Here is a 19,674-nt window from a genome sequence, read left to right on the forward strand (position 1 = left end):
AACTACTTTAATTGAAGCCTGAAAGCTTGGGCTGAGTGGAAGGTGCAGTTAAACTTCTGGCAGGGTGAGGAAAATGAGGGAAGAATGGGGTGTAAAATTATAATTATTAGAAGCTACATATTTTCTATAATGTTACTTATCTTTATCTTAAAGCACTCTTTGTTGGTACCTATTTTGTTCTGGATTTCAAACTGTTCCACAAATGCCAGTAAGTAAAACCCTGCAAAAAGGGATAAGAAAGGAGCGATTATGCTGGTAGCATCTTTCCCCCTAAATATGTCACGGCAACAAGCCCTGTGGAAGTCAAAAAGGGAAACTAATACTTGCAATTATTGCAGTTTTAATTAATTGCAGCTTTTATCTTGATGATGTTCCTCTTTTCCAGTCCCATCATCAATTTTAAACTGTGACATCAAGTTAAACTATTAGAGAGACCCATTTTAACTGTGTTAAATAAAGTTTCAGAAGAGCTTTTTAGTAAAGCACTGTTTTCCCCAAATTGATACAGTCCCCAAAGGATGTTTTACATTCCTAAGCATCTGTTGGTCAATCTGAAGATGGGGTTGGAACATGAGGAAAAGTAGAACAAATACTTTATTTAAAATAATCATGTTTTGCATTGGAATACCTGTGCTGCTTTGCAGGTTGGCTCCTGACCAAAATGAAACCCCCAATCTGGCAAAAGGCAAAGGACTGACCCTCTTTTCAGAACATGTAGTAAATGTACAACCTCAGAGGCCTCCTGTTCCTCTGTGTTTATTAATGATCATCCCATATCTCCTAATTAACACAGGGACTGCCCAGCTGGCTTGGGAAAAGGTAACTACTTCAACATCAAAGGCTTTAGTCCTGGATTAAAAATATCTCCACCTCTGCATTTCAAATGGGAACCTTTCGATTGCAGGGGAGAAAAAGTTTGTAGCAGACTAAAAACATTTTAAACCAGGTCTAAATACTCAAGATTTACTTTTATTTTAAATATAAAAGGTTGCAAGTACATGTGGTATTAACTTAGACATTGACAGTCAAATGTAGCTCTCTGGCTTATTCAGTACATTTAAATTCAGCATTGCCCTTCATCTCATTAGCACTGACCAACAGTCCCAGGAAAAGAAGCCAGGAGAGCAGGAAATGTTCCATGGGATCTGTCCCTGGTTTCTGCAGCTGAGGCACTGCCCCAGGGCAGTAGGGCTGTGTGGTTTCATAGGATGCTGCTAATTCCTTTCCAGAGTCAGAGCAGAACATTGTAGGGTGTTTGTTATGGTTTGAGACATTTTTAACTTATCTGATTCATATTTTGGGAGCTAGGAACTCATTTGTAGTTAGGGATAATTAAACAAAATCAATATATTTTTCACATTTGGCTTGATTAGTCTTAGAATTTGAAACAATTTCAGTACCTCAAGAACTGCTCAAGCACAATAAAACACTTTATGATTTTACAGCACCCTATTGAATAGAACAATCTTATGCACAGTCTATTGTGAAATATTCAGTCAATTACTTTTCAAATTCATAGATGCATTTTGGAACACTTCATTGCTCTGGTTTTCTGGCATGTACCTTTACAAACACAGCAGAAGAAACAGCTTTTCAAATTGTGCAAAAAGATTTACTAAGTTCAGAATGTAAAGATGGTCCTGTAAAACCCTTTTCACCCCTTTTTGTCTGGCAGCTGTGGTCCCTTCTACCCTGATTTTAGCTGGAGTTATTTTAATTTCCCCCCATTCTTGCCTTACCTGGTGTTCTTCACAACAGATGTGTCCTATCTGGGAGATTCCTCTGAACTGCCACAAACCTACCAGGGCATTCAGAATAAATTTACTTTCCCAGAATAATTGCATGGAATTAATCCAGGCTATCACAAAACCTCGGGAGAAACATCTAGTTGCAAACAGCATTTTGTTCACTTACAGTCAAAACAAAGAAGAACAATCCTTTTGTATCCACAGTCAATGCTGCAGGACGAGCTTTAGCTTAACCACAGGAATCTGTTAGCAATGAGGGTTTTCCTTTGTAAGCAAAATTAGCTTTGCACTCATCCATACATTCATACAGAACTGGCTCTTGAACAGGGGGTGTGTAGATACTTTTCATTAGCAATTGCAGTGATGGACCAAGGATGGGTTCAAACTGAAAGAGGGGAAATTTAGGTGAGATGTGTGGAAGACATTCTTCCTGTGAGGGTGGGGAGGCCCTGGAATGTGTTACCCAGAGAAGCTGTGGCTACCCCATCTCTGGAAGTGTCCAAGGCCAGGTTGGAGGGGGCTTGGAGCAGCCTGGGATAGTGGAAGGTGTCCCTGCCTACGGCAAGGGGTGGAATCAGGTAATCTTTGATGTCCCTTCCAACTCGAACCATTCTGGGATACTGAATTCTATGATTTTCTTTTGGTGCAAATACCTGTATGCTGGATAGTGTTTGGCAGGGAGAACTCAGTGACAGATTTTGTGAGGCTGAGAGCTTTGTTTTTACATGGCATCATTTCAAATCAGATCATTAAGATGCAGGTTGAAAAATAATATGCTTTTTTCTTTTCTTTCTAAAGGAATTCCTTATGGTGATATCTTTGTGGAAAAAACAACTTGTCCAGTCTGGGTGTTCAGCTCAAGCTACAGCACCTCATTTCTTTTAGTTCTGGAGTTACCATTCAGCCCCTCTCAGAGATAAGGTGCATTGAAAAGGCCATGAAAGGAGGTAACTACTGCTGAGCTGAAAATGTAGTTTCAGACATCTCTACTCACCTGGCTCTCAGGTGAGAAAACCTTTCTGGGCTGAGGGAGAAGGGGAAGAGCCTGGAGGTCACTGCTGCCCCTGTGCCAGAGGCCTGAGCCAGGACAGAGGGAGGCTCTGGGCACTGAATACAGCAAGGTGTGGGAGCCTTTCCCACACCCACGCTGAGGAAAGGGATCTCTGAGGAAGGGGAGCCCGGCAGGGGCAGCAGGAGCAGCTCAGCTCCTGATGGTGGGGGATTTCCTCCTCCCTGCTGTGCACCCCCAGAGCTGCTGGACACTCTGGGTTGGTGACTCCTGCCTGGAACCTGCTATCCTGTGCTTTTGCAGCTGTACAGTTTGTAAACAAACTCCTCTTTATTCCTTTGGCTACTCAGTTTTGTCTGGTTTGGCCTTTCATTTCCCCGAGCAGTGCTGGTGCCCTCGCGTGGCCAATTTCATAACTGAAAATGTTGCCTGGTGGCATAAAATACGTAACAACATTGCAGTTCTTACAGAGCCTCTGATCTCAGAAGCAAAAAGTGCATTGGAATGAGAGCAGAAATATCACCGGGAGCTCGCTGTTCATCCCTGCAGGTCTCTCAGTACACTTGCCTGCCCTCCTGCTCCTCAGGAAGGACCATTTTCAGGGACAGAGGGAATGATCCTTAAAAATCCAGCAGCTCCTACATTTGTGATGCATACAAAAGGCAGTGCTGTATACACAGGTCAGCCTGCTGTAAGGGACTTGGGTGCTGAAGGCACGTTTTTGTCACTTTTTTGGCATTTGGCTGATTTTATCTCCTGCAGAACCTGGTAGGGCAGTGAACCAGAGTCACCACAACACTGAATGATGCCAGAGTTGTAATGATGAAGGGTGGGCATTACTCATGATGCCTTGAAATCAAGAGTCAAACACGGTTAGAAGGGGAAAAGGGATTTTGCCTTGGTATTTATTTTAAGGCTCCTTAGATGCACCACGTACAAGTCAAATGCACCAAAATGCACCCTGCAAAAATGCCCCCCCCCCCCCCAAAAGATCAGGTATAACATTATAGGTTTTACTAATTAGCATATCTATCAAAAATTCCCCAATGAGAGGCTCGAGTGAGCCCCCCTCCCCAAGGAACCTTCCCCTGGATGGTTCTATCTTAGTTTACAGAATGTGTTCTGGAGAGGACCTTGGGGTCTGGGGCACACTGATCCCAAGCTACGAAGCTTCTAAAATGTTGAGTCTCTCAGCATGACAAACAAGTCCAAGAATGTAGGCAAAAAGCACTAAAAATACAGAAGTTGTATAAAAGGTATAACAGGGGTGTAAAAAAAAGGCAAAAGATCTTCATGGCATCACTCATTCCTCGTTAAATCATAATTGCACCTAAAAACACCCCAAGAACAAAGGCTTTGGCGTGCCAGGAGTGGCTGGGACTTCAGAGAGCTGGCAGGGCGAGCAGACTGACAGATCACCCTTCTTTCCATGTGAGAAGCTGGATGGATCTCACACCAGGAGCTTGGATCAGGCCAGGACTGAGCTCAGAGCTCTTGTCTGGCTGCCTGGTACCATATTTATAAGTCAGGCTGCTGCTTTAGGGCATTGCTAAAGTCACTTGGTGAATTGTCACTGACTCAGTGGTCAGAGGAGCCAGCCCTTGGTGTGCATGAAAACACAATTCTTTCCAAGTGCATTTAACATGGGTTGCCAGGAACATGACACTGTTCCACTCTAAGTTGTGCTTGCATAGGTTTTCTTCTCTCAACATAATCTTTTCCTGTGATGTTGTTTCCCAGTTTCCTGCATAAAACCCCAACTTAAAAAAAAAAAAAAAATTTAAAAATCATATTTACATTGTGACAGCTTGGTCATTTTTTCCTCTTGGAAAAGTTTTATTAGCAGCAGTTTTTAAACTGTGCCAGAAACACATCAAGGCTATAAAATCTTTTATTGTGTTTTATTGGTAAAAAGAATGTTTAAAAAAAATCTACTTGTTGGAGTCCATCCAAAATTGCCCAATGAAGTAAAATGCAGAAACATAACCTGGAAAGCAGCTTATGCAATGGGCTCACTACATGAGTGTGAAGACAGGGACTGACTTTGTGAGTGCTTTATCTGCTGTTCACTTGTCTCCAGCCTGGAGTGGTTCTTCATCCATAAACTCTGTAGATATTTATGGCTTCTCTTGCTGCAGAATTCTGTGTGAGCATATCACAAAAACTTTGGCACAAAGTCCATTGTCCTCCCACTTTATTTTCTATCTGTGCCACACTTTGTGCTGCAAAACCTCTTATCTCCAGATAGACACCAGGGATGGAGTCACCCCTAACAGCAAACACTCTCTCCATTGGATTTTTGCTCTCCATTGGATTTTTGCTTTTAGCCCTTATGTTTTGATGAAAAAGGAGAAGCTGTCTTTCCTAATTCCCTGGCAGCTGTTCAGACAATGAGACCACATCATCCTCACACAATTCTGACCTATCTCCCCAGCTTCCTGATTCTTCATTCTTCCGAGATACACTCCCTTTCCAACCTTGAATAGGCCTTTTCTGTCTCAGAGAGAAAATCCTTTCTTATTACACAGCCACCAGAAAACCACATAATTTTTCCAGTGTGTGGTCTGCTGCAAATACACTGAGATATTGGAGTTTTTTCCAAATCAAAACAAAACCCACTTACAATTGTTCTTGGAACAAGAACACTTGTATAACTGAGCTTGTATTTTTCTGTGTTACAAAATTACTTTCCTTGCATTATATTTGCTGCTTTTGGAAACTTTTTGTCTAAAGCTCAAACAGGGCTTATAGCCTGGCCTTGCTTTTCAGAGAAAACATTGGAATTATGGAAGAATATTGGAAGGAAGTGAAATGAGGATGCTTTGCTTTACTGTTTGGTACCCACCTCTGCTGGCCTCTCACTGTGGGGAACACCAGTCTGGTATCCTGGGAAATCTGTAGGCAGCTTCTGGAGACAGTCTCCATTGCAAGAAAACCTCCAGAGTCTGGGAGATCTAGTGTTTGAACTGGGATTCCAGAGAAAAGGTGGAGATGAGTGACTCTGAAACTTACACCAAATTTACTTTGCAGCTCCTCCACTATTATGAAAGACACTACTCTCATATTTTATGCCCATTGAGCTCACTGAGTAGCTGTTATCACTAACCACTGGTTTTATTGGGGTCATTTTTTAAAAAATTAAACTGTTTGAGAACCTGCTATCGCTGTATTGCAAAGAAAGATCATAAAGATTGGCAATGACAGGATAAATCTGCAGAATCTATTCTGGTTGTACTAAAAACTCCAATTTTAAAGATGTCATTTTCAAACAAGCTCCTAAATTTTATATTTTTAATGTTTGTTGGTGCATGCAGAGAGGTGCAGACACCTCCTCCTTTTGTGGAACTCCCAAATGGTCAAAACTCCTGAGACTTTGCACTGATACAGTCAAAGGTGCACATTGGATTTGGAATGCCCAAGCTCAGTGGTTGGTTTAAAATCCCAGCCATGATATATAATAAATGACAGATGTTATAGGTACTCCTGGGTGCAATGAGGAAGGTCACAGAAGTTTGCTTCGAAAAATCAATTTTAATTTCTCTTTTCCGGCTGACAGCTTCGTGCTAAGGGTGGGCCTCCATTTGATGTGAGCACTGCAAGCTGCTGCAGGCTACCAGCGATTGGAATTTACTTGGATTAGTCTAATTGCTGGCTCTGCCATCATCTGTTTGCAATCACAAAGAGGAAGCTTCTGAAGCTTGGGAATGAGAGAAAATGAAGTGTCCTGACAACCACAAAACAGCGAGACAGCTTTTGGAGGTTTTCCCATCACTGTTTGTGAGTAGGAACAAAAAGACACAGTTTTATTTTCTTTCCATGTCCATCTTTACCCTGCACCCATAACACAAATATATCCAGAACCAAAGAATAGTGGTAATTAGTGAAGGTCCCCAGGCACTGTCAGTTGATAATGAGTAAGAGTTCATGAATTGTTTTGGAAGGGGTTGAATTAGTTCATTATTAAATTAGTTGAATTAGGTCATTACTAAAAACATACAATTGTTCTTTCTATGGATATTCAACTTAGATTATAAAACATCCATATCCAGGGCTTGCAATTCAGTTTTAAAACACATTTTATCTGTGGTTTTGCCCTAGAAGGGCCCTTTCTCATGCATCAGACAGGCACAAACTGTCAGGAAGTGGAAAGACAGAGCACTTTGATAACTAAAGACATTCAGACTAATTTTGCTTCTGTCCGGGGCTGAAGGTTTAGGCTGGAGAGGAAAGTTTGGAGCCTTGCAGAGCACAGAGCTGTGATCCAGGGAGAGGCAGCATTGCACAGCACTGGGAGCTTGGAGACAGCCTGGGCAGTGCCAGCCTGACCCAGACTGGCTTCCTCAGCCCTTCACCTGTGAGGAGGTTTGAAAAACGCCAGTGAAAGGGGCTGCACAGGGCACCAGTGAGCCGGGAACCTGTGATCTCTGGCTGAACATTCAGGGATCTATGTCTGCCTGGGCAGGGCAGGTGGGAGAGGGCAGCAAAGGAATGCAGAAGGTTCTGTGCAGCCTCAGGAGCTGTCAGTGGGGCTGCAGTGTCAGGGCTGCCAGGGACTGGAGGACTTTACTCACATAAGCACAGACTGAGAAAACTCCTTTCTGAACTGCCAGGCTCCTTATTCCCTAGGTAAAATTTAAAGTTTCATGGAGAAACTGAATATGAACTGGGATAATCTCAATTCTTTCACAGCTCTTATAGTGACAGTTCTTTGGTGCCATGGCCTGACCTTCTTCTAGCTTATTTATTAAATCAAACAAACAAAACCAGTGAAAAGAAAAAAAAAAAAAAAAAAAAAGCTTTTACTTTTGCTTTTTCAGGGATAAATTGAGAGACAAGGCCTCTCTAATGCTCCTTAGCACTTCAGCTCAAGTCAAAAACCAAGTGATGCCACTGGAGATTTAATGTGTTCCTAATGTGAAATATCTGCCCCAGTGCTCTACTCCATCACATCATCCTTATTATTCTGGGGACTGAGCTGAAGGGTAATCAGTTAAAATTGTGGCAAATTACAGCCTGGCTTAGTGAGTTCTGAGAGGCTCTGTCACTTTGTCCTGGGAAGGGTTACAGCCTTAGCACAGGCTGTATTTAATAATAGTATTATTTTTTAAATGCTGCTAAGTGATACTTAAGATTGTATTTGCAAACTTCCTTTTTGCTACATCAAATCAAGAAAGAATCTTAGTCCCAGTCATCTCTTCAATACTTGAATTTGATATGATCCAAGCTGATTTAACATATTTTTAAAAAGCTAAGCTGCATTCTTTAGAATGAATCTTCCCATTATGCCAAAAATACAAATTCCAAAACATATTTGTAATGATAGTAATAATAACAATGCTCCAGACATGCCAGATTTCCAGTCTGGTGGATATAAACTGTTGGCATTGTGCATTTTTCTTTCAGCTGGCCTCTGAAGACAGCATCAGTAAGGAACAGTGGGGGATAAGCAAGACAGACCAGAAGAAGAAGAGATCCTGAGGGCTGTCAGAACAGTAAGTACACGTTTTTAAAAATGTTTCTAACAAGCACTTTTCTCTGAGACTGTGCTGTAAAACAAGCAGCATGACAGGGAATCAGGGATTGATTTCCCTGACAGGATGTGCAGGTGGGACTGCAGGCTTGTATAAACTTGAAAATTGTATTTATCAAATGGTTTCATACTTGTGGAAGAACCTGGAGCAACATTTTTTTCTACAGACATCATGTCTCAAAAGAAAAGTTACTTGATTTGTAACCTAGATCCAAATCAAAAGGGTGGATGTGAATTGTCTGTGAGAAGAATGATTGTGTAGTGCCTGAGCTAAAGTCTGTTAAACTTTTCCTGATGGTTGATTAACTGCTGAAAAAGAACATTAGCACTGTTGTGTGCTACACATTTAAAGATGTTTCAGGTGTTTTGCAATCAGATATGACAACTTTTTTGGGTTTAGGTGTATTACATAACCACATGCACATACAGAGGCCTGCAAACAGAGGTAGGAGTAATTCTATTGCCTTTTAAATTGCAAATTTCAGTGTGAATCCCCCAGAACCAAGTGAGCCAGGAATAATTTCACTACAGCCTTACTCTGCTACGTTACTTTGCTTCGGATCAAGCCTTGCTTGTTTGCCCTGTGGTCTTAGAAGGAGGTGCTTTAAACCACAGAGAACAAGGTTTGCAAATGCTGTGGCCACTGCTGAAAGGAAACAGATGCTTTCCCAAACCCAGAACTCAGGGCACTGGAAGTTTTGGAGCTCTCTCCCAGAGAAATGGGGTTTTTGTTACTATTGGTTTGCTAAAACCCAAGAATATATTATACTCTGTATTACATTCAGATGATCTCATCCTAAGCAAAACAATCTTGTGGGACCTCTGATTCTGATTAAGCATTTGGGCTCAAGGGACTGTGCTACCATCCTACCTCACTGGCAGGGGTTTTGTCATGCGACATTTGTTATGTTTTTGAAGCAAATATTTCTGTGATAAGTGTTATATTAAAACCCACAAGGATATGAATAATCCTGTTTTTGGTGAGGAGTTTAAATGGCATGCTATAAATAAAGCCAAGGCCACACATTGACTCAAAAAGGTAAAAAAAAAAACAACCAGAAATACTGAATAGCTCTGTTCATCCTGCCCACTAAATGGGGTGAGGCCATGGGGGAAAACAGCTTTTAATTGTATCACACAGGAGAAGTGAATTAGGACTACACATGGCAGCCTTAACTCTGGTGTTTCCAGCCCTTGAACACTTGACTTTACAACCTTGACATAGGTGGGTTGGGGAGGTTCTTATTAATTTTGTCACGTGCAGGTCAATTCCCCTTGAAAGCAGTTGGTGATTTTAATTTGTTCTGCTTGTCCATTCCATTTACGAAGTCTCAGCTGCTGGTTTTTAAACTGGGCTAGGAATGACAAATTCTCCCTTGAAAGGATTATTTGACTTGTTGTGAAGTGAGGCTCTCAGCTGCCATCTTCACTTCTCTCTGCTCATAAACCTCCAGCCATGAGACAAAGCTCAGTGAGGCTCCTGCAAGGAATGGGCGCCCCAAGGAAAGCTGAGCAGCCTCCAAAGCAATTGTACTGCAGTGACATCAGCATTCAGACATTTCCATTTGGTTTTTCCAGCACATCCAGGCAATAAGGGGCTCTGGAGCCAGCACACACTGACTCTTTATGGCTCCCCCACTGGGAACATGTCTCTGTGAGAGACCCACTGAAAGTGGTGAGTCCAAAAACCAAACAGCCTCATTTGTGGTGAGGGATTTGCCTTCCAAGCCTGGACAGTGACTGTGTCCTTCAGCCATAGCTTGTGTGGGGAGCAAAGCTGAAATTCAGCCGTGTGATCTCTGGCCCTGAGCTCTCTGACTGATGGGCATCAGCCTTTGTGCATCTCACACACCTTTTCTGCCACCTGACAATCACTCCTGACATTGCTACTGGCCCTTTCTGAGAAGCTGAAAAATCCCTTGCTCTGTTGTATTCCATTTCCCAGTGTGGGATATCTTGGGGATAATGCTGAGCTCCACTTTGAAGTGCTGTAAGGGCTGGAGATGAAAAATGACCTTTGATTAGGGAGTATTTTAGCTCTTAAGTATTACTGGTGATCCTCTAGGATCATTCATTCCTTTAACACCACCTGAAGGAATTCCAGCACTCTAATCCCTAGTTTACACATGGGAAGTAGATGCACTGGGCAGGATAAGAACTGGTTTTGTGTTTTCTTAATGTAGCAGAGGTGGGGCAGGAACACAGGAATACATTGATGTTCTTGAGCCAGAATGTTTTACCTTTCCTGGCTTGGTCTTTTTTTTTGGAGAAAGTAATTTTCCTCAACCTTCCCCCATCACCTTACTAATGTCTTTCCATGTAGAAATAATATTTGGGATCTGAGATTGTGCCTTCTGAAGTGGTTTCCATCTTGCTGTCCCCCTAAGAGAACTTTAACCTTTATTGAATGATCATGTTCAGCTACATATAATTACAAATCCATAAAAAAACAAGTCCCCTTGTATTTATATACACTGCAGCAAAAAGTACCTTTAAGGAGAAAACATTGCTTCAGTGTGACTGTCTGAATTTATTGGCTATTAGAAGCCTTGCAGTGTGTGGCTCACATTTTAGAACTCTTGATTTCAAGCTTAATGTGGTCAGGAAATATAAAAATACATTTATTTATGTCATCTACTAAAAATCTCAACCTACGTTACTGCAAGTCGAACCCAATCTGTGTTTATGTTGGAGAAGAATGATTGGTTTGTAGCTGCCTATGTTTCTAGCCAGGCTCAATGGAATGATTCTGCAGCAGAACTCTGGGTGTATTTTTTTTTAAAACTTATTTTTATTTACTGCATGTGGCAGCTATTTCCTTTCTTCCAGAACCCACTGCCCAGTTCTCAAGGGCAGTGCAGCTGCCTGACTCCTATCAGGCTGTGTACGTGGAGTGCTGGGATTTACTGAATTGTTCAAGGCTGTCAAAATCCAGGCAAATATTTCATTATTACTGATACCTGTTCACTGTCGAAAGCTTGGATTTGATTTGCTTTTCCAAGTCTTTGCAGCTGATATTTGCACAGGTTTTCTTGTTATTAAACTGCAGGAAAATCTATCTGAATAGAATTTCTTCTCAGACATTTGATAACTGGATGTCTCTGTCAGATGGGCTGCAGCAGCTTCCTTGTGGTACCTTCTTTCCCTGGAGCTTTAGTTTTGGTTTTGTTCCTGGGATGAAATCCCCACACAGGGATCTCAGCTGACCTTTCATGTATGTAAGAACCAGGTCTGGCTCCCCTGAGCTGTGAGTGCAGAGGAGTTTGATGTCATCTCCTGCATCAGGTACAGCTGAGAGCAGCTCTGCCCTCCTGCCATCAGCACATTTAACCTTCTTGTCCAGCAAATTTCCCATCCTGTGTAGGTGGACAATGAATATTAACATGATGCAAATGATTTCCTTTTAACTGGGAAGGCTCCCTGATTGAAAACACACTGTCCAGGTACCTGGGGCTATTCTGCTCCCTCTGAACAGAGCACCCTTGCTGCCTTTAGTGATTGCAGGATCAAACTCTAAGTTTTTTTCCCCTCTGAAAGTGAGGGTGAATAACCAACTTGGTAAAAAAGGTGTAAAGAATACAGAGCAGAAGAAGCCATGAAGATCTGGGGTAAAATTTCAGGGAAAGAAAAAAATAGCATTAAAAGTCTTGCTTGAGAGTACAGAAATTTGTCAGAAAATCAGAAGCTGAAGTTGGTGGAAAGGATTCTTGGGATATAAGCAGGAGAAGAATTGAGGAAAAGCTAAATTACTGTGCCTGAAACTTCCATATCTTCCATATCATACTCCAAAATGAGGTCTGGATCACTCATCCACCTTCCCAGCTACTGGGGAAGTCATACCTTGGTGTTATTCACCCAGGTAGGAAATAAGGGTTTAAGTATCTTTGGGTTTCCATGTCTTCTCTACATTGCATCTCCCTTCATACATAAAGGCATTAATGTGTGCTATAGAATTGAAAATAATATAATTGTAGGGTAATTCTTTCATGAGGCTGCTTTTTAATTCATATTAACTCTAATTTAGTCTAAATATCATACCTGCATTTGTCAGTATCAGAGCTCTGCTCATCCTGCTTTTTTGGTATGTGTTGTACTTAATTTTTATTGAAAAATACTCTAAAATTATGGGAGAGCATTGATCATTCCAGTATATATTTTTTAATTAAGACGTTCTCCTGAGTGCCTCAGCCAGCAAACAATCCCAATGCTCTAGTGGGACAATAAATATGTGTAGAACTCCCAGACCCTGCAATCCTGTATGTATGAAGAGCTGGGTGATTTTAAAGCAGCTGCTTTGTTTGCTCTAGGAATTCATGCATCTCTGGGGCAGAACTTCCAGTTGTTTTAACAGTGTGTGTCAGGATTAGCAGCCAAGTCCTGTAGATTCTCAGCTCCTCAGGCCAGCTCCTAAATGCCTATTGTGAAGAAAAAAAAAGGAAGGAAAAAAACCCCACAAAACCACTTTGGGAAGGCCTTTTTATGGGTGTGCTTGAAAGAAAATCAGCCAGGAATAATGTCCACCAAGCAATTCCATGTAGGAAAATGGGACAGTGCTGTAATACAAGGCTTGAACCCCAACAGCAATGGAGAGTCTGTTGTTCTGCATGGGCTGCCTCTGGAGTGTCCCTTTTATGAAGGTTTTTGACTTCTTAAGGATTTCTGTACAGATTTGCCGTAAAGTAGCTGAGGTCTCCTGGGCTCCTCTGCCTTGTCCTGCCACAGAAATCTCATCTAACAACCCTGGCTTGGGAAAGGAGCCATGAGGGGAAAAAAAGAACAGGCTCCTTTTGTAGCTAATAACTTCCTTTAATTGGTAATTAAGCTGCCTGCTACTTATAAATGTCAATAAAGGTCAAAATATTTAGAAGCAGAATCATTTTAGTGGCTTCCCATTTCTCGTTGCATAAGCTGCCGGCTCAGACCACACACAGGCACATTTGAAGATGGTTTGGATTTCAGAGCCCTCATCTTCCCACCAAATTCTTCTCTAAAGCGGCCCAGAAGGGACAGAGCAGCTTTAGTCAATAGGAGGGAGGATGTGAACTGAGTCTTCTGGGTGAGCATTCCTCACATTTTGGAATTGCACCGCAGGCGCTGGGCTGGATCAGGCAGGGCCTGGCCAGATGGTGCTCTCATTTACTCCTTCATTCAGGGAGAGGGGCTGCATCCCATCCATGTGCAAAACGACTCAAGGAAAAGCTGCCTGGTAACAGATTAAACACCAACTGCAGCTTGGAAATGAGAATTAGTGTAAATCCTGTTGTTTCTGTCGAGCAGGGAAAAATACAGAGAGTTTTGCTTGCAGAGTTAACATGTACAAACACTTATCCTCACTGCATGGATTTGCTGATTTTGTGAGCACTCTTCCCACTGAAATTAATCAGTTTACAGTGGGGCAAGTGAGGGGACATTTGGCTTTGAAGAGTGCAGAGAATGTATTCCCAGAGGGATCTTTGATCTTTTTATGGTGTTTTGTTTCTGAAGTGTGTGTGTGTGTCCTGCAGGGAATTGGCATTTTGGAAATAAGAGACATGGGGACTAGACTTTGATATTTCACTGAATATAGCTGGAATATTAGAATATGGCCTCCTTTTTAATGCTTTCCCAAAGCATCCTCAAGAAGCTCAGAGCCTAATTTACCATTCCATGAGCTCCCCATATAGGACAAGGTGGGGGTTTTTATGGGAGGACAATGCAGTGGTGCTTTCTTGAGTCTGGAGGTGGAGATGAGCTGACCAGGATGTCAGATGGAGCTTGGAATGGGAAACCCTTCCTTCCAGACTAAATTGGTGATGTTGGTGAGGGTGCCACATGTACCCAGCTCAAGTTTACTCTTGGTAGCATCAATCTAAGTAAGTGGGAGACTGGAAAATGTCCTGGAAGGAGTGATGTCCTCTTGGCACATTCATCCTGCCTGGGAAGTACGCACTGGAGCCCCCCAGCCCAGCTAGGCCCAGCTGTCACTGGAGACCAAGATTCCATGGACTCCTGGGTGTAAATAATCATTCCAACCACATGGAATCTCCATGTTCTCCTGGGGCAGATTTGCTCACTGGTTGCATGGCGTGATCTCTGTAATTGAGTAACTGATAAAGCACTGCTGGGGTTACATGTAAAGGTACTTCTGCCATAAAAATATCAAGCCAGGGAAGCAGGAGGCACTCGTGCTGATGTGACTCCTGCTGCCTTGCTTGCTCTGTGTCAGTCCCAGATGTCTTCTGCAAAGATTTGAAGGAAATAGCTGTGACGAGTAGCTTTATATATCCAAGTGCTAGCTTTCAAAAAACAAAAATGCTCTCTGAAGTCAGGAGATTTTGTTAAAGACCATAAGCTTAAAGTTGATAAGTATGCTTTCAAAATTCATTATTTCCTGTGTGTTTCTGAGTAAGTGGAATATTTTTATCTATTTTCTTCCAAACTTTTATTCTGCAATTGTGATGGAGATAAGCTTCGTATTAAAAACTTGAAAACAGAGCACTCTGAAAATCACTTTCATGATTTCAGAAGGTGCTCATTTGCTAATAATGCATGTAATTATTCCAGAAGAGCAATAGAACCATTTGACCATCATACCAGAAAAATAGTGTATATTTTGATATTAAAGACACAAACACAAATTTAGTAGCATTTTGAGACTTTTGAGATGAAGTTCATACTGCTTCATCTTTCATAAATCCTCTCATAATTTGGCTGGGGGTGGTAATGTCTATGTGTCCATCTTAAGAGCCAAAAAATGACAAATTAAGATAAATACTCAAGGAATTTAAACTTCCATTTTCATATCACAATTTCTGTAACATGATAAGGGTTTGTCCTGATCCTTCTGCTACAACTCTTCCCCAGTATCAGCACAGCCCTGCACCAGGCAGGATTTGTGTCTGTGCCTCCCTGTCTGCCCTGATCCATCCCTGTCCCACATCCTTCAGCTGATGGGATTTGCAGATTATTGGAGGAGGAACAGAGGAATGGGAAGGGTGACTTATTTCTTACGTCATGATTCTGTGCATCTTCAGTGGGACTGACAGAAAAGGCAAAAAGAGGGAAAGAAAAGGAATACAAGATTAAAAACTAAAATCTATTAAAAAACAGAGGACAAAAAAAGTAATTCCAAAGTGTAATTCCAGTAGCTGATTATTGTGCTAAAATCTATATATTCTCCTGGGATATAGCTAAGAAGCAGTGAAGGAGTGGGGAAGGTGGGAAGAAAAGATGAAGGTGGAAAGAAAAGATGAAGGTTGGAATCTTCTTCTGATTTCATCCGTGCCGCTGAGCAGGTGTGTTATCAGGTGTGTTATCAGGTGTGTTATCAGGTGTGTTACCTGTCCTTCTCTAGGAAAGAGTTTAGAAGGACACCCCAAAAGAGCTGGGCTGCTCCAGGCTTCCCATCTGGGAACCCCAGCAGCAGTGGCACGAGTTGGGCTTTTCCTTTCACTGAACCCATCTTCTCATCTCCCTGCAAGTTTTTATGTAGCTTGGGCAGCGTGGAAACGCTTGCAATTGCTCCTTAGGAATTCTTTCCTCTGTTCCTTTCTCTTCCCATTCACACAAACAGTAAATCCCTGCTGTCAGTCCTGTAACCCTGTGCTCACAGAACACGGAGCACTGACAGCTCCAGCCACCAACAAATGGTGCTGCACATTTTCCTTATGGTTTCCCAGCACCGAGTGTATGATTTAGATCCTTCAGCCTCCAAAGTGCTCCACTGGGTGTCCTTTAATATTGCATTATATTACTCATGATGCATAGTCGATTCCACTGCTTCCATTTACTTTAGCAATGATAAATGGCACAAACTGGACGAGAAGTTTATAAATTTTAAGTGCTTTGTAGGCAACTGTTGCCCAGAGAAATTTTCAAACTGTTTGTTACTTTGGGTCATGGAAAAATTGCTTCCAGAAGCTTGGTTAATGAGTTTCAAAACAGGGTAAAATGCATGAATTCTTTATGACTGAGAAGCATATTAGTGTCAGGACTTTCCCTTCTGTAGGAATCGTCAATTCTGCACAGTTAATATTTTAAAAGAGTTACAAAAATATAGTGAAAAACCTCAAGAAACTTGCAAGTTAGCTTTTCTCACTGTAATGACTGCCTAAAAACTGTGTTCAGCTGCAGAGGCAGGGCTGGAGCATTGTGGCCCACACGATGCCTGTGTATGGAAAGGTGAGGCAGCTGTGTATGGAACTGTTGAGGCAGTTGGAATAAACCATGCCCTGGTCAGTGTGGTGTTAATATGTCTGCATCATCCCTCTCCTTGTGCTTGGAGTATCCCAGTGTGGAGCGAGCTGGAGGCTGTGCCTTGTGGTCTGGCAGTACTGCCTTCCCCGGGGATGATTCGGGCAGCCTGTGTATTCCTGGTCCCTCTGGCCATTTGTTGGCCATGGATGAGCCACACTGCAGGATGTGAATAGGTCTCCTGGCCTGCTGTCTCTGCTGCTGAAAGTGGTAAACAACAGCCAGCAAAGCAGGAGGACAAAGGAAATGGGGAAGGATTTAAGGAACATTTACAGGATACAGTTCTCTCCATTTCCCACAAACAGCGAGGTGAAGTGTTCAGTGAGAGGAATATGGGATGATGGCTTTTTACTGCACGGAGGTGCTGAACCTTTGGGGATGGAACATACCAGAAATGTTCATTCTCATTTAACCCTCACAGGAGGGGCCCCTTGTGTCCTGCATGACTGTGAGAGCTCACAGTCCCCAAAATTAGTCCTGAGGAAGTCGGGTCTGCCCAAGCCCCAGCAGTGCTTGACAGACGGGATCATGACTTTAAACTGCCAGAGGGCAGGGTTAGATGAGATATTGGAAAGAAAATCTTCCCTGGGAGAGTAGGGAGGCCCTGGCACAGGATGCCCACAGAAGCTGTGGCTGCCGCATCCCTGCAAGTGTTCAAGGCCAGGTTGGACGGGGCGTGGAGCGGTCTGGGATAGTGGAAGGTGTCCCTGCCCGTGGAGTGGAATGAGATGATCTTTGAGGTCTCTTCCAGCTCAAACCATTCCGCGATTCTGGCTCGGAGGAGCGAGCGGTGCGAGGAGCCGGCAGCGACCGCACGATGGCAGCGTGGGATCGGCGCTGTGGCCGCGGGAGCCGGGACCGTCCCGAGGGGACCAGTGATCCCCCGGCATTGGGGGAGCCGGGACCATCCCGGGGGAAGCGGGGAACGCCGGGGCTGGAGGAGCCGGGACCATCCCGGAGCTGCCGGGGGAACCGGGACCTTCCTGTGGCCGGGGGAGCCGCTGCCTTGCCGGGACGGCCGGAGGGAGAGGCTGCGGCCGCAGCGCAACACAAAACGCGACTGTGCAAGATAATCTTTAGCCTTGTGTTCTACCTCTGCAAGCAGTCGCTGCAGCAGGTCAGGGTTATTTTAAATTAGACTTTGACATTTTGCTTTCCTGTGTTTTGTGGTTTCCCTTCCCCCGCAGCCCAACCTTTGTGGGGGTGGTGGAAGAGGTGGAAGCCCAAGCGGTAAAGTGGGAGCTAACAGGAATATCGCAGTTTGCAGAGGCTCCTTTACTCCACAGCATACACAGACCTGGGCAGCCTGGCAGGATCCATCCAGACTCCAAATAAATCCTCAATAAAGAGCCCAGCCTTCAAAGCCGTGTCTATGAAAGCACGTGGGTGATAGGCACTGGGGAGGATCTTTGGAAGTCTACACAAAAATAAGGCAGAACTGCTCATATCAGATCCATCTGGTAGCGCTGCACAAAAACATCCAGCCAGGCTTTCCTCTATTCCTTGCAAACTGTGCTTACATTATATACATTGTCCCTATTGTGCATTGTAGGGGATGGTCTCTCTCAAATGCCAGCGTCTTCTGGCTTTCATTTGTTCCCAGACCTCCCACCAAGTGGCTGCTGATTGAAAACCTTTTTACTCTCCTGCCAGGTTTAGGAAAAAGGGCTTGGTGTGCTCAGGGCCTTTGATCTATCTGGGATGAACATTTTCATTGAAAGAAGTGGATGAGTCACTCTATATTTGACACGGAGCTATCTTGGAATACCTCTGGATTTGCCTTTTCAAGCTCTTTTGTGTTTCTCTCTTTCTTTTTTTTTTTTTTTTCATGCAGCTATAAATATTTTGCTCTGCAAGAAGCATGAAGCTCTTTTTTGGAAATGAAAGAGCCCTATTCCAAATAGGAAAAACACACTTAGCTAAGGTTTGTGCAGTGCATATTTAGTGGTAGAAGGTGCTGCGTTGGCCCTGCCTTGCTTTTCAATACAATATCCTGCAGTGTGAAATGAATGGCTGTATTTAGAGGTATCTGGAAGTGATGACTGATGTTTGGAGAAGTTACAAGGCTTTTCCTTTTCCACATGAACTCTCCAACCTGGCATTTCCACAGCACTGAAATACTTCTGGGGCTGAGATCATCTGATTATTATTTCCTGTGTCATGTGCAGAATTTATTATTTTGTTGAATATTACAAATATATTCTTAAGTTGCCTGAGTTTGGGGTTCTTCAGCAAAGTTCACTGGAATAACAGGGATATTGGACTAGCTAAAATAACTTTTTCTCCTTGGATAGTATTTTGCTGTGATTAGTGAATGAAAGTCACAAATGAAGGAGGGGGAAGGGAGAGTGAAATTCCCTAAAAATGCTATGGAGATATTCTACCAATTTAATATATTCTCAGTTCCATAAAAATTAAAATACAGATTTCTGCACTAATAACTGCTAAAAGCCATAAATTTTGGCTTTTCATTTGCTTCAGTGTCCTTTTCTTCTCTTCTTTGGAAAAGGTGAACACATTTGTGCTAATCCAGGATTTTTCTTGGTCACAGTAGAATCAGTGTTGCCACTGGGAATTGCGGAGGACAATGGGTTCATTGCCTCAAATATTTTAATGAAGAGTTTTTAATCTGTTTTATACCTCTAAAAACTGAAACAGAAGAGACTAAAATCTTAAGTTGCCCAGAGAAGCTGTGGCTGCCCCTGGATCCCTGCAAGTGTCCAAGGCCAGGTTGGACGGGGCTTGGAGCAGCCTGGGACAGTGGAAGGTGTCCCTGCCCATGGCAGGGGTGGAATGAGATAATCTTTAACCCTCCTAACCCAAGACATTCTGTGATTCTATAAAACCCAGTAAAAGCTCTTCAAATAAATTGTGACATTGAAATGTCAATAAAAATGTGTGTGCAGTCCTTGCAAGCATTAAATCAGAATATCAGAATAGTGAGAGTCATCTCCCATCTCAATGCTGTTGTTTAAAACTGGGCTTAATTCTCCAAAAACTGACTCAAATGCCACGTAGGTCTCTTGAGCTGCCTTGTCTGTTGCTCAGAGCAAGGTCTTTTTGGGATCTTTTGCTTACAAATAGGGTGGGAGAATAAATAATTTTTTTTTTTAAATAAATATTGGCATCTGGATTCTTGCAATTTGTCTATTTGT

At 42.8% G+C, this 19,674-nt stretch overlaps 1 long non-coding RNA gene across 1 annotated transcript; it reads left to right on the forward strand.

The window, feature by feature from the left end:
• The first annotated feature begins 5 nt into the window (after positions 1-5).
• Positions 6-9,202, forward strand: LOC138116609 (uncharacterized). The gene is made up of 5 exons (XR_011154239.1): positions 6-64; positions 2,547-2,753; positions 6,314-6,534; positions 8,161-8,249; positions 8,773-9,202. It is a non-coding gene; the product is annotated as an uncharacterized lncRNA (long non-coding RNA).
• The last annotated feature ends 10,472 nt before the right edge of the window (positions 9,203-19,674 follow it).

The sequence above is a fragment of the Aphelocoma coerulescens genome, chromosome 10, assembly GCF_041296385.1.
Source record: "Aphelocoma coerulescens isolate FSJ_1873_10779 chromosome 10, UR_Acoe_1.0, whole genome shotgun sequence".
In the NCBI taxonomy this organism is placed as follows: Eukaryota; Metazoa; Chordata; class Aves; order Passeriformes; family Corvidae; genus Aphelocoma; species Aphelocoma coerulescens.